The sequence below is a fragment of the Anas platyrhynchos genome, chromosome 4 (genome assembly GCF_047663525.1).
Source record: "Anas platyrhynchos isolate ZD024472 breed Pekin duck chromosome 4, IASCAAS_PekinDuck_T2T, whole genome shotgun sequence".
NCBI classification, from domain to species: Eukaryota; Metazoa; Chordata; class Aves; order Anseriformes; family Anatidae; genus Anas; species Anas platyrhynchos.
Window position 1 is genome coordinate 1,196,242 of NC_092590.1, and position 14,379 is coordinate 1,210,620.

At 41.5% G+C, this 14,379-nt stretch overlaps 1 long non-coding RNA gene across 3 annotated transcripts; it reads right to left on the reverse strand.

Moving 5' to 3' along the window:
- Window positions 1–468: 468 nt before the first annotated feature.
- LOC140002379 (uncharacterized) lies at window positions 469–13,905 on the reverse strand. 3 transcript variants are annotated; one of them, XR_011808749.1, is made up of 5 exons: window positions 13,675–13,905; window positions 7,336–8,995; window positions 6,701–6,812; window positions 3,402–5,747; window positions 469–483 (listed from the first exon to the last, which is right to left on the reverse strand). It is a non-coding gene; the product is annotated as an uncharacterized lncRNA (long non-coding RNA). The 3 variants fall into 3 exon arrangements; XR_011808750.1 differs by having other exon boundaries at window positions 472–486; window positions 3,402–5,724; XR_011808748.1 differs by having other exon boundaries at window positions 472–486.
- Window positions 13,906–14,379: the final 474 nt, after the last annotated feature.

A 14,379-nucleotide genomic window follows, 5' to 3' on the forward strand; every position in this document is an offset into this window, starting at 1 on the left:
TTTAAGTCAAGTGAGAAGAAAACTTTAACTTTGTATTCTTGTGAACCACTGTCTCAGCGTGCCTTTAAGAACAGAGAAAATACTCCTTTAATTAACACTTTCAAAAATAACTAACTCTAAAGTCTTTAATACTGCAAAAGCTCTGAGAGACTAAATTTCATGTACTAGAAAACGAAGCAGAAAGTATTTACAACCATTCACACAATTCTTGTCTTAAAGAAACAAAATCAGCAATTTTGCAAACAACTTGTTCAAACATTTAAAATTGTTGACTGTAACTTGCAAAGCTACTTATAAACTTGACTGTACTGCTTGACTACTTGACTGTAACTCGTAAAGCTAGTAACAGGAAATAATTAATCTTGCCTGGGTTTTTAGCAATTCGTTATTTTCCCTCAGAGAGTTAAGCGATGACCTCAGTTCGTTATTTTCATCAGTCATTTTTCTCAAGGTTTCTCTCAGTTGGCTCATTTTTGTCTCATGCTGCTAGAGAAATATCAAATTTTAAAACGTGATTAACAAGAGAGTCTTTTTAGAAATAATTCTCAACTAAGTTCCATTTCAGTGTTAAAAAACAGGACAAACTTTCAAAGATCAAATTTGTAATTCTTCATGGTCCAATCTGCACATACCACCAGTAGTGAAGAAAGCAACATCCACACCACATATTAAGAAGAAATATAAAGAAAATGGGAGCCATGGTGTACAGCCTATGGATCTTGTTTTTTTTTTTTTCAGAAAATACCTAGATCTTCTCATTGATCCTCTTGTACATTCCTCAGTTAAGTCAGGTGTGGGAAAGAATTGTGAATGAAAACAAATGTCAAAGCTTTTGTTTACACTTAGCTCTTTTTTTTTTAACATCCATTTTAACCACAAATATGCCCAATTCTCCCTTTTTTTGAATCTTTCAAATATTCTAACTATTCACTGCTGATAGTTAAGACGCTTTAGTTCACCTGTACTTAAACACCTGTCCTGCAATGTCCAGCAATGTATCCAATACGTGCTACATTTCATCGAATTGGAAAAAAATAATTGTGAAACTCAAGATAGTAATCTTTTAATATTTGTTATTATTATTAGTCCACAATATAATTTAATACCAGTACATACCATTAAAATATAAGCAAAAACAGACAAAAGAAACTGCAACAAAGGAAAATTGAAGCGACAATTACTTGTAACAGTCAAAAACCTGCGTGCCTTGAAAAAGAAACCAAGGAATATGTCTTTTTTCCCCTTCATTGGAAATTTGAAATATAATTAAATATTTTCCAGCAGATTCTGGAAAAAAAAAAAAACAACACTGAGGCTTTGAAGCCGAGTATAAAACAAATGTTTTCAGAAAGTAACATTCCATTTCTCAGAAACCGTGAGAATCTTCTATGTGAAAATAGCTTTTTGTTCAGAAGTGTTGTCTTCTGCACTAGGAATTCAACCATCCACTACATTTTCTTAAGCCTCACTCTCAGACTGTTATCATGCTGCAAAAAGGACTTAAGCGGTAAATATAGAAATGATCTCATCAACAAAGAAAATGCTACAGATAGGCTCCAAACGGAGTGCTCAATTACTTCCATTGAAAAGGCCAAACCTTTAGAGTTAACCAAGCCTAGGAAAAGCTTGCCCAGCTTGGGATGGAACAGGAGCAAGGTGGCTTGAAATTGACCATAAACTTTCAAAACAGTCAGGGACAGCAGAATTATAAGTGAAAGGTTTTGAGAGGAAAAAAAAAAGAATTAATATTCTCAATTTCTCCAAACCACATTACACAATGCTTTATAAGGCTTGCATATTTGGGGTTTTGACAATAATTTCACAGTTCTTCAGGGATTTGGCAATAATTTCACAGACCACAGGGCTGTTGTAGGTGGTGCCAGGATGTCTAAACCATCCAATTCCATTATCAAATCGGGTACCATCTGTATCATAATAAAGTGCATCACTTCATTCCTGCCAAATGTTTGTCTAGTCTGTTCCGAAGACCTGCAAATACTGGAAGCACCAGTCTTACTGACCTCTCTAACCCAGTGGTTAACTGCTTCATTTTAATCTAGTTTTCCCAAATTTCAACAGTAATCTGTACCTACACATCCCACAATTCATTGCACCATTCTGAACTGGAAACCACACCAAACTCACTAACAACAGTTTGGCACTTTTTATGCTAAATCTTTCATTTGGGGGTTTCAAACACTTTAAAGAAATAAGCATTATATCCAGCAAACATATGATGGCTTAAGAAAACTACAAGCAAGTTAAAATGTATGGGGAGCAATAAGAATCACTAAGTAAGTTATTGTACTTTTTTCATAGTTCCAAGTACTGCCTAAACGTCTTCATCAGCATCTTTTATTGCAGCGAAAGCTGCTTCACATCTGTGAAGCAATTCTTCTCGCTCAACTAGAGCACGTTCTCGTCTCTCAAGTTCCAGTGCATATTTCTCCTGTGCTGAACGCTCCCTCTATACCAAGGAAAAAAAATGTTGAAACGCCTTCGAAACACATGAAATTACCGATTTATAGTGAACTAGAATTCTTTCCTCTGCAGATATGCTTAGGTTTTGTTTTTAATTATAGTGTTACACAATAGCTGACTAATTAGAAGTATCCTAATGGCCATCTACATTCAATTGGATTTGCGGCAGGACTGCTTGGCCTTCCAAAATGCAGAATTCAGCTCTGCATGGCTGTTCAAGTAACAGCATAGACAATTAAAAGTAGGATTTTGTTTCCAGAAGTTTTGGATAATGCTATTATCTGTAAGACAAAAGAGTCCAGTGCCCTAAACACTAGATTGCTGTATTGTTTCTTCAGTTAGTGGAAAGCACCTCTAGGAAAGTGGTGAGAAAAAAGATACGCACAATTCTTTTGATCTTGGATGGTGCAAAAGACAGTCCCAGCAGGAAATCTAGCAGAAGCACAGAAGCTGTTACAGAATAAAACCAACGCAGGTTTGGGAGCTCTTTAGTTAGTGGCCCAAGCCTGCTGGTGGATAAACTATTGGGAGTCACCAGCAGCAGAAAAGTAAAGGCAGAAGGGATGGTCTTCACAGAAGATCAAGTCAAGAGGGCAAGTGCTCTTGAATGCCCAGAGTGAAGAGCATAGTTTCAGGTGCTGTCAGGAAAAGCAGTGCTTGTAGGTGTTTCTCTCCATGCCAACACCGCATCACAAGACACAACTCTTGGAATAATAGCACTGTGTTCAAACTCCCTTCAGCAGAGCAAATATCTGATCTAACCACTACCCATGTCATTACCAAGTCAGTGAACTAATTTAGGGGAAGAGGTGGATGATGACAGTGATATAGTTAGTAATTTCTGAATTCTCTGTCAAAAGTGAGAATCTTTGTAACATTACTGATCATTACAAAATGTCTGAGGCCATTACAGTTCCTACCTGGAGATTCTGACAGGCGACTTGCAGTTCGCTATTACTCTGACTTTTACCCAAATGGGATGGTAAGGTGTTATCTGTGGAGAAAAAGAACACACTTTACATTAAAAATATAGTCTTAAATAAATAAAGACTGCTTATCCAAAACAGCGAAAGTGTATTTTAAGCGTTTACAGCGACCAGCATAAAGCAAGACATATTGAAATGAAAAAGTAATCTCCTAAAGAATTACGGAGAAATGCTCAAAGTTTTGTTCCATGACTTGTTTGAATCAATCTATGCACGGACTGAAACATGAGGTAGCCAAAGTTTCCTTTTTGTTATGGCTTCAGGAAAGTGATTAACTGCTGAATAGACCCGGACCTCTCCTATTTCCCGTTGAGTGAAACACTTCAGAACTGCAATTTAACAAATTGCTACTGAGTAAATTAAGAGGCATTTAGTTGTATACAATGAGAGTTGATGTACAATAGTCACAGTTTCTCTGTTAAGAATTTAGTTTAGAATAAAGAGAAGCCAGTCCACCATTTAGGGAACCTGAGCACTTTCATTTCTGATAAAGGCTGCCTCACACTCGACTCTAAAAATACTAATAGATACGCCTCTTGCTCGAATATTTAGTCCTACCTAACCGACTACATTAGCAATGAGCGTGAGCACCCATATAGCCCCAATGCAAATTCCTTTTTGTCATTCCTGGTCCTCCCTTGTTCTGTCTTGAAGACCCAAGTGTACATCTTTGGCACAAATGACGATAACACAAACATTACTGCCCATTGTTCCAAACCAGTATTAGTCCGACACTGCCATTATTACAGAGCTGAATTCATTCTTAGGTGGTTAGAAACATATTCGGAGCCTATATTCATAGGTCACATAGGAAGACAGACCTGCCTTCCCATTGACGCTTACCGATGTCCAAACACAAAGAGCTAAACAGGCAGCAGCAAATGAAAATGGATCAGAACAGACTAGAGAACACAGAAAGGATAGAAGTAGGGAAGTATGTGACAGATTCTTAAGAACCAAGCATAACAATACTGCTTCTCAGCAACATGTTACAGCATAAATTGAAACTCCTTACATATTCACTCCTCTTTTGGAGTGATTAGGGCCATACTAGCTGTTCAGTGTTGCTATCTGTCTCTTACTGCAATACGAAGTATTTCTAGAAGAACCTCTGGTACAGACAGTCATGTTTATGCTGAGTTTCAGAGAGTAACGCCTCTTACCAACATCATATTTATGAAGTTCCGCTAGCGATGGTGCTTTACAATCCAGCAACTGCTCCTATTGAACATGAAGGCAACGCATTAATATTTCATCTTGCATGTGGGCCTTTTCAACAACTACATTAACAGACAACTCTTGCCTCCACCACACAAACTACATTACTTAAACTATTAAAGCTGAAAAGCTTCCAGTTATGACGAAGCTTAATGAAACACTCAAACATTTCAAATAGGGAAAAAAAATCAGAATTTGTCTCTTATGGATGGCATGTTCAGCTTGTGAAACCATTTGGTTCAAAGGCAGCATACCCTGCCACAGAATAGCCTGTCTAAAACAAACATCTTAAGACTAAGTGTCATTGCTGCTGTGTTACACAAAACTAATACCTGTGCAAAAGTCAGACTGTGCGACTGAAGGCTTTTACGCAGCAATCGAGAGTTAGAGCATTCCTTACTTTCTGCTCTATTTAATCCAAATTTAGAAAACAAACAAGCAGCATAGAGGGCAAGGAAGTCTGAGTTCTCAGGCCTGATACCTTCCTGCCAGTCACACAATAAATAGAGAACTGCCTACCTAGTCTTAACTTCTTGGATGTGACTACTAACATGATTTTCCTGCATTTTTGAAGACTGTCAACCCTGAAACCTTGACAAGTGTACGAAAGCCTGCAGTTGCAGTTTTCTTGAAAGCTAGACCGAAGTGTCAAATGGCAGAGAAATTAACATTTCTTTAAATAGAAGAATAGGAAATCTAGAAAAATAGAATAAATTCTAGAAGAATTACATCTAAAGAATATTAATTCCATTAGATTTAATACTCAAGATTCTAAAATAATTTAGCCAGGAAGTTTTACAGAAGATGACACGGGAAAAGTGCTCCTCCAGTCAGACGCTAGAAGCTTCTGAACGTCACAGAACAGAGGTTGGAAATTGGCATTTACCTTCAACTTGTAAACAGCAGGGCTTCCAGGAAACAACTTAGCAGATTTTTCAACCCAGTATTTTGCTCTTTCATCAGTGACGGCATTATTGCACAGTAACTCCGCTATCTTCAGTACTAGATCTTTCTGCATTGGGTTCAACTCCACAGAACGCTAGTTTTCCCCATGCACGCACACTGGAAAAAAAGGCAGGAAAAAAAAGGTAACCTGATCTTGCAATCCACACAGAATGGGAAAGAAAATTATAACAGTCATTGAAAAGACACAGGTATTCAAATTAGACAGATCTATTAGTAAATACTTTTTGAATGAGTTAAGAAAGACCTCAGTTGCTAAATGCATCACTAGTCTACAGCACCCAGATACATCTGCTGCAACTCAAAAGAGCAAAAATTCAGAAAAGAAAGAATTTCCAAGGGAAAAAACGCAGAAGCCAGCTACTCTGCCCCCACCACCAGCTATACGCAGGCAGCTGGACTCTTACGTACCTTTAGTCTAACTCCATATAGACATTTTTGAAGAAATATATAATTAAGTCACACCCTACGACAAGCTGGGATGTATTGGCAGCAAAACTTTTGAGCACATCCTCTCCCTCCCCAAAACCTGAACAAAGGCATTCTGATGGTGAATTTTTCATTGGGCAATCATACAAATAAATGTCAATTATGTTCGCCCTGCCCCATCTCACACCCCCCCAAACAAAACCCCCCAAAAAAGCAATAAATACAAACAACTAGAAAACACCCTAGGTCTAGTCTTCCAGTAGCAACTAGATTACTGCTGTCACCTGAGCCCTTGCTAAGAATCTGTCACTGCTGTCAAATTCCCTAATCCAAAGGGCAATGTAAGATATGGAAAGAATTTAGTAGCAGCTAGCACAAAGACCCAGTCTAGGTCACAAAAGAATCATCTTAAAAAAAAATACTGATGAAGCAAAACACATCAAATGAAGAATCCCCTCTGCAGTACGTCATATACACCTTTGGCAACAGAAAGCATACATATTACACTTTTTCCACAAACATGTTTTCTTCTATGCATTTAAGAAAAGTCCAGAACAGAATGATTTTAAAAGTCCCTTTACAATGGATTAAAGCAGGACATCGGAGGTCGGTGGAGTACTTACCCTGTAACATCCAAAAGCTTTTTCTATGTTGTCCTCAGCTTCATAAATTTGTCCAAGAAATCTGTGTGCTCTCCGATCTCTCTTTTGCACACTGAGGTATGTAGATATATACCTATGGAGCAGGAAAAAAAGGATCAATATTCCTCAATAATACGAGTCCCTCTGTCCTCCCCCGCCCCCCCCCAGTGTCCACGGAAGCGGGGCAGGAATTTAACATGTGATACAGGAAATGCAGTCATGGTTGGTTCCAGATACCTGGTCTGGACCTTAAAGTACAGAACAACATTATTTTTACATGTACAGACGCTACTTATTTGCCACCAAGTATTGGTATTTACTAAAAAAAAAAAAAAAAAAAAAAAAAAAAAAAAAAAAAGAGAAAGAAACTGTAACTGTAATTACTTCATAATACAATGGAATAAAAGCCATTTCAAACAGCAAGTTTTTCAGTATCACGCAACTAATTATCTAAGTTGCTGTTTTATAAAGATTTAAACAGCACTTGATACCCACATCTACTGCTACTGTAAAGCAGCATGATAGTGATCTTGATTTCTCCAGTCTACTTCATATTCACTTAGCTTTTCTAAAGTACCTTAGAGAACAGAATAGCAGAATACAGCAACGCGTATTACCTTTTAGCAAGTTCATACTCCTTTACTTCAAAATACAGCTTAGCGAACTGGAATCCTTTCAACGATTTCTGAACGGAAAACACACAACAAGCACATTTTAGATGTACAACACTTTCAAAGTAATTGCATAGGAAGACCCTTCTGATACTTTTTGAGAGACTGAATTTGATAACTAGTTATCAGCTCCAGTCCGCTCCTCATACCCAAAGTTTTGTTTCTGAAAGATGTGGGATTTGGAAAACAATGCTTTTCCAGTAACTGGCCAAGGCTACCAACGTGAAATCGAGGCGGCCGCTGCGCTGAGGGACCGGGGCGGGCGGAGGGGGTTAACGGGAACAACGGCGGGGCCTCGTCCCGTGCTGTGGAGCTGAAACGGGGACGAGCAGGGGAGAGGCTCGCTGTTGGGTTACAGCTCCGTGTAACGCAGGCACGGGTCGAATCTGTGCGCTAGGGGCGTGCAGGGTAATGCTTGTGTAAGCAGCGTTCCCTGGAGAGGCTGAGGGAAGGGTTGCTCTCGCTAGCCTCAGAAGTAAAGCATGATATGAAGATATAGCGCGTGACAGAAACATGTGATGTCTATAGTCATCTCTAACTGCATATATGAACAGCAAGTCGGCTGTTCTGAAAAAAATACTGATAGTCCTGGCGCCGAGCTGTAAGAGAGAAGTTAAAAAGAACTTACCCATGCACGTTCCCCCTCTGCACCACAGCTTCCCAGATAACACTCCAGGAGATGGTTGTCACGAAAAGTTACCAGCCACTTTAACATACCATGTACAAAAACAACGTGGGTCTGGAAGGTAATCTCCCGAGCAAGTATGAACTAAATCCTGTGGCAGACTGCACATAAGAACTGCTCTTTACCTTTCAAAGTACTCAAGTGCCCAAGAGCCTGCAGACAGCACAAAACAGCATCCACCTGACCAGCACCTGCCCAGCTGCCTCAGCTTCCTCACTGCTCATCAGAGGAAGAATGACATTTCAAAGGCCTTCCGTCTACTGACCATCAACATCAATTAGCACGTTCAAAATAAGTACACAACGCGATGCAAATTGCTCTTCAGCAAGCCAAAGTGAAGACAATAGTTATTTTGACAAGACTAAGATTTAATTTGTAAAATTTGACATTCCATACAAATATGTCATAACACAAATACACCCAAAATATGCCAGTGTCTGAACTTATTTAACATGCAAAAAAAATCAATTAGAACACATAAAAAACAACCATAAGCTGCAATTTTACATTTATACATCAGAAGTGTCCTTTTTAAGGAAGTGGAAATAATTAATCAATAACATCTAAATACTGATTTATACTGCTAGAACATCTGTATACTCAAAAGCCAGAATTCTCTATTTGCCCACAGTCTGTAATGACAACTCTTCCACTTACTAACCCGTTGGGAGAACCAAAGGATTCGAGCTTTTTCACAACATCCGTTCCATCTGTCACAAAACCAAACACCACGTGTTTAAAGTCCAAGGCTTCTACTGTTTTGAGTGTTGTGAAGAACTGAGAGTTATTCGTAGCCCGACCCCTATTTGCCATCGACAGCAATCCAGGACCCGTGTGCTTCACTTCAAAGCTCTCTTCTTCAAATGCATCTCCATAAATTGACCGTCCACCTGTTCCACCATGGTTAGTTACATCACCTCCCTTAAAAAAAAAGCACAGCGTTTACTTTCAAGTCCCAAAGAACAAGATCATCACGAACATCGTGATGTTCAAGAACATCGACCAATAGCACAGTTACATTCTTTCCAAAATAAGAGTTTTTGTTCAAAAAACACAGGTAAAACCTCATTCTTAGTTATCACAAGTACTATAGTTACTTGGATATAAGGCTTTCCACCTTCAGCAGATTTGCTCGTGGTAACAAAGCATTACTGGAATGTTCCTCGTTTATCCTGAACACAGCATTTTATCTTTGTTCCACATGGCAACTACTCTAAGCGGGTCATTCCCACTTTCTGCTTCCTGCTTCACTCGGCCCTTACAACTGGCAACCACGATTATCTCTATTCTCACTTAGTCCCTGCAGGCACAAAACTGACCACCCAGAAAAAGTCATGGTACCACTGATCAGAACTTTCCTGCTTTTGTGCAGAAAGTTTAAAGAAAAGAACAACGAGAGTCATACTTCAGATTCACTTAATACCCAGTCAAGACTGGAGAGTTTTTCACTCTGATGACAAGCCATTTGTATATTGCTATCCATTTCTGAATTTGGAAACGATTGTGCCCTGCCTTGAGGGATGTAGCATTATGCAAAAGCATTCTTGTAGCATGTAAGGAATTCAGTTTATTTTACCTGTTTTAAGTCATTATACCTCCCACTGAATATTTGGAAGACTTTTAGGAACGAAGGGAAGGTATACGTGAGCAGATACCGATCTCCTATGCCTTCAGAAATTATGGGGATACTTTTTGAGAGACTGAATTTGATAACTAGTTATCAGCTCCAGTCCGCTCCTCATAACCAAAGTTTTGTTTTTGAAAGATGTGGGATTTGGAAAACAATGCTTTTCCTGTAACTGGCCAAGGCTACAAACGTGAAATTGAGGTTACTGGTGAAGCAAGCAACAAGCCTTAATACTTGTGACATTTCACAACCACTTCTTACTGAAGAGTGTAGAAGAAGTAGAAGAAGAGAGTCTGCTACATTTAAAGTACAGCCTGTTTTTTTCCCCCAATGTAACAATGTTGCAAAAAGAACCCCTAAAATCTGACAGAGTAAACAAAAAAGATGGTACTTAGTCCTGGTCTAGTACATATCACTCACAACTGTTTCAAGATAGGTAAAATGTTTTCTTCCCACCTAAGAAATCCCACCTACTCTCAGTTTAGAGCGTGGAAACACAGCAAAAACCATGGAGTTCGGGCCACAGGGTTACTGCGGAGCCTGGAGGAGGTGCAAACGAGGCTGCCACGTTCTGGGATATAACCACACAAGGCAGGCCATACCCCTTGGGGTCAGGGGCTGTTTCCACCCACAGTAGGGCTGCGCATACGGTCAGCGGAGCATGAAAAAACTAGAAGAACTGAATTACAATTTAAAGGAAGTATTGCTGAGAGTGGTCTCCCGAACCCACGGCACAGTCCGAAATCCCAACGGTGTTATCAGGCTAGTTATATAAACTTTTTTTTGGGGGGGAAGAGGGCTTCTCGTCATGAACACAGTAAGGACTGCATTCAGCTACTGAACTGTTACTGCACTGAATAACTACATACAATAATAACAAATAATAACAATCAAAAAGACCTTACCTAGCACTAAACTATAGGCTTGAGGTGAAAGCCGCATTACATTGAAAACAAGAGAGAAAGATGTGGTAGGAAGGTACGCATTTTAAACTCAGACAAGGTATTTTCTTTAGGAAAACCTCCTGACTGTGCCGATTCAGAAAACAGCCAGAAGAACCAAGTTGTTCATTACGAAGCAAACTGCAGTTTCTGTCTTAAACCTAATAACTAAAGTGCATACATAGGTTAGGTGTGTGTCTCCTTTAAATCAGGATAAGGAAGTATTTACATAGGCACAGGTAGAAGCATAGGGAAGAAAGGCTGCCTTGCTGCTTTTCCATCCATCTCAAACACTCATTGAAGAGAGCTGATACAAGTCTTAATAACATAGCCTTTATTGATGACACTGGAAAGATGTTTTGAAGCAACCAGTTTTCCATAAACAGGAAAGGAAATTTTGCTTGCTATGATGTAATTACATAAAATCTGTGTAAGTCACTAGTATAAAAAGGAAAAAACAAACACGTGTAGTTGGTAACACAGTACCATCAGGAATTCCTGAGCAACTGCATTTTCAATAGAAAAGGGAAAAATAAAACAGGTGTGCATGAACAGAACTCAACGGTATAAAACAATCAGGTGTATGTTATAAGGAATTCTGATGACTTGTGAACTCAGTTCTTGAGGATGACTAAAGAAATAGATCCTAGCAGGATCAAACCACATATATTTACACTCACAGTGTAAAAGTAATATTGCCAGTTAATTGAAATATGCATTTCCATTACTGTTCTAGACGTTAAAGAAGCTAAATTTAAACCTCAGGTGTTCACATTTGTAACAAAATTCCTCTTGCATCCTGAATAATTAAGGCAAAGTATGTTATCTTTTGAAAATACCTTGTATATAGTTTCTGCATAAAAATATGAAATAAAAATAAAACTATATATATATATTTAATGGAACACTGTTATGTATGGTCCAGCAGAACAAGGCACAAAAAGTGAATACAATGCAAAAGCATATATAAAAGTTAATGAGTTACTCTGAATGGAATATAGCAAAATTCAAGTAGTTCTGAGCATGCTCATTTCCTGCAGTAGGAATATAGACTTCATACAGATATTTCATGCTAAGTCCGATGTACAGATTCATCATGTAAGCACAAACGATCAGAAGCAGGTCATTTGTACAGTGACTGTATCTAGAAATAAGATACTTTTCAAACCATCTGAAACCAGGCTCCTTAATGAGACTATTTGACCTGAAATCTGGGCATGTTTGTTTTGTTTTGTTTTTCCATGAGGTGAGGTATGTTTGGTTTCTTGCCCTAGACACTTGAAGTTTTATATTCATGCTTAATCTGCACATCAATACTTTCATTAATATAAATGACACTCTGTGTCCGTAACATTGGACACATTTGCAAAGTGTGTCTTTGCCGGTATTCACAAGCATATTCTCCATCTAAAATTCCACAGAGATTACTGTGCACAGTGGCACACTTGTACCAATTCTACTGCATTATCAGGGTCTGAAACCTTTCAGGTGAGCTGATATTTAATTTAGTCTATAAGTGTGGTCTATTTATCAACAAATAAGTATACATGTACACGTACAGAGAATGGAAAATTTCAAAATATCTCAGTCTGATTGAAAGGCATGCATCATAATCTATTATCTCATTGCAGCCTCAAAGTCCCTCCCCACGAGTACGATGTATAACATTTCCATAAAGAACAGGGAGAGCAGAAAAGTCTTCACTTCCTTCCCAAAGTTTCAGCTAGTTTCTTCAGTCTTTTCTTCAGCTCTAGAGGAAGCTTCTCATAGCAGGTTTTGCAGACAGGCTTCATATCAAATTCTCATATCAAACTAGAAGCTATTTTTAAATATGTATTTAAAATCCGAGCTCCCAACATCGGATCAAAAAGCAGGTTTTGTCTGTGAACTCCAAACTACTGGAGGTAGTTAGGCCCAACGACGCAAAACATGAATCAACGGTCTGCATTCGAAATACACTCAAATTGCTACTCCCCACCCCTCCCCCACCCCCAAGTGATCTATGTAAAACTTTAAGTGAATTTCAATGAAAACAGGCCTCCGCGTTTTCGGTCCATCTTTTCAGGTATCACTGACACGCCAGAGCGGACTCACGCTTGACGCCTTGCGGACAGGGATGAAAAGCAACCTCAAAAGAAACGCTTGCAGCCTTGGCAGACCCTTCCCTCCGAAATCAACACAACAAGGAAACCAGTAACTATTCCCTCGGTGGACTGTGCTACACAGTCAGCTGTAAGCATCGCTCGAAAGTCAAAACTAAACGCGTCCGGTGGCCTTGAGCACAAGAAGAGGAGAGGAAATATTTTGTGTCGAGGCCACCGGGGAGTATCAACACTGTGGGAACGTATCTGTGCACCTGGCGGCGATGCACTTGACGCTGTCTAGCCCAAACAGTGCCCAAGTCGAACCCACAAAGTCACAGGACAGCTTTGCTGCTGCTGCTGCTGCTGGGAAAGGCACCAACCAAAGGCACAGCCCCTGCACGCAGTCCCTACCGGATCACGCTTAGCTCGGGCACATTCACGCCGCTTCAAAGCAACTCCGAGCGGCAGGCCGGGATCTTTCAGGATTAGGGCCCGCTGAATCGCATCAGGCGGCTGAGCGTTTCCCAGCTAAAATGGGCACGGGTGGCGTTTGTCACCCCCGGGCCCGCTGGCTGACAGGGAGCGGAGCTGTGCGCCCCCAGCCCCCCTCGCTCGGCGCTGTCGCTTCAGCGAGCGGCCGGCCAGAAACCTCCACGGCGCCGCACGGAAAGGACACTGAAACTTGAAGGCGGCGCGGTGCTTCGTTTGTGAAGGAAAGTACCTCTCCCTCGCTCCGGCCCCGAGGAAAGCCCTGCTATAAAACCCCTCCTGTCCGTGAGGCGCCGCGGGGCAGGGGCAGGGGCAGCCCCAACCCTCCCCTCACGACGCCGGCCACCCCCCTAGCCCCCCACCCCACCCGGGACCCCACCGGGACCCCACCGGGACCCCACCGGGACCCCCTCCGCCTCCCCCCCCGCCGGCCAAGGGAAGCGGCGAGGCCTCGCTCACCTCTCTCCGAGAAGCCGCAGAGGCCTGCACGGAGGCGACACAGCGCTCCACCTCGGCCTTGCTGCGCCTCAACATGGCGACCGCAGCAGCGCCGAGCCCGGCCGGGCTCCGCTCCGCTCCGCTCCGCTCCCGTGCCGCGCCGCGCCGCCGCAGCGGCACAAACAAACAGCTCCAGGCGGGGCACCGGCCGCGCCCTAGGAACGCCGCGCACGCACCGCGCTACGCACACTGCGCACACTGCGCACACTGCGCACGCCCCCGCTGAATGCGCAGGAGCCGTTGCCACAGTGCGGGGAGGGGAGGGGCGAGGCTGTGACGCATGCGCGGGGCGGCCGCTGGGGCTCCCTGACAGGGCTTTAGGAACTGAGGTTGCAAAGGGTCCCTCAGAAAGTAGCTGGGAGCAGCCCTGAAGACGCGCAGGCTGCAGAGTTTGAGACACGAGCTGTAACTTATTCTTTTGGATTGATTGATTTAATTTTGTAAGCCGTAAGGCGGTTGCCCCGCGGCTTGCTGGAGGTGTGCCCCTCTCGCTTTTCTGCAAGTTCCAGGCACTTTGCTCAAATGGAGGCCACTGGGCTGTCCCCAAATGGTGTGATATCTCTGTGGACAGGCTGCGTTAAAAATTCATCCCCTCCTCAGTCTCTAGCGTCCCACTGACATGCACAAGTTTCCTGCTGGACCTAAGCACTACCCACATCTCCACAA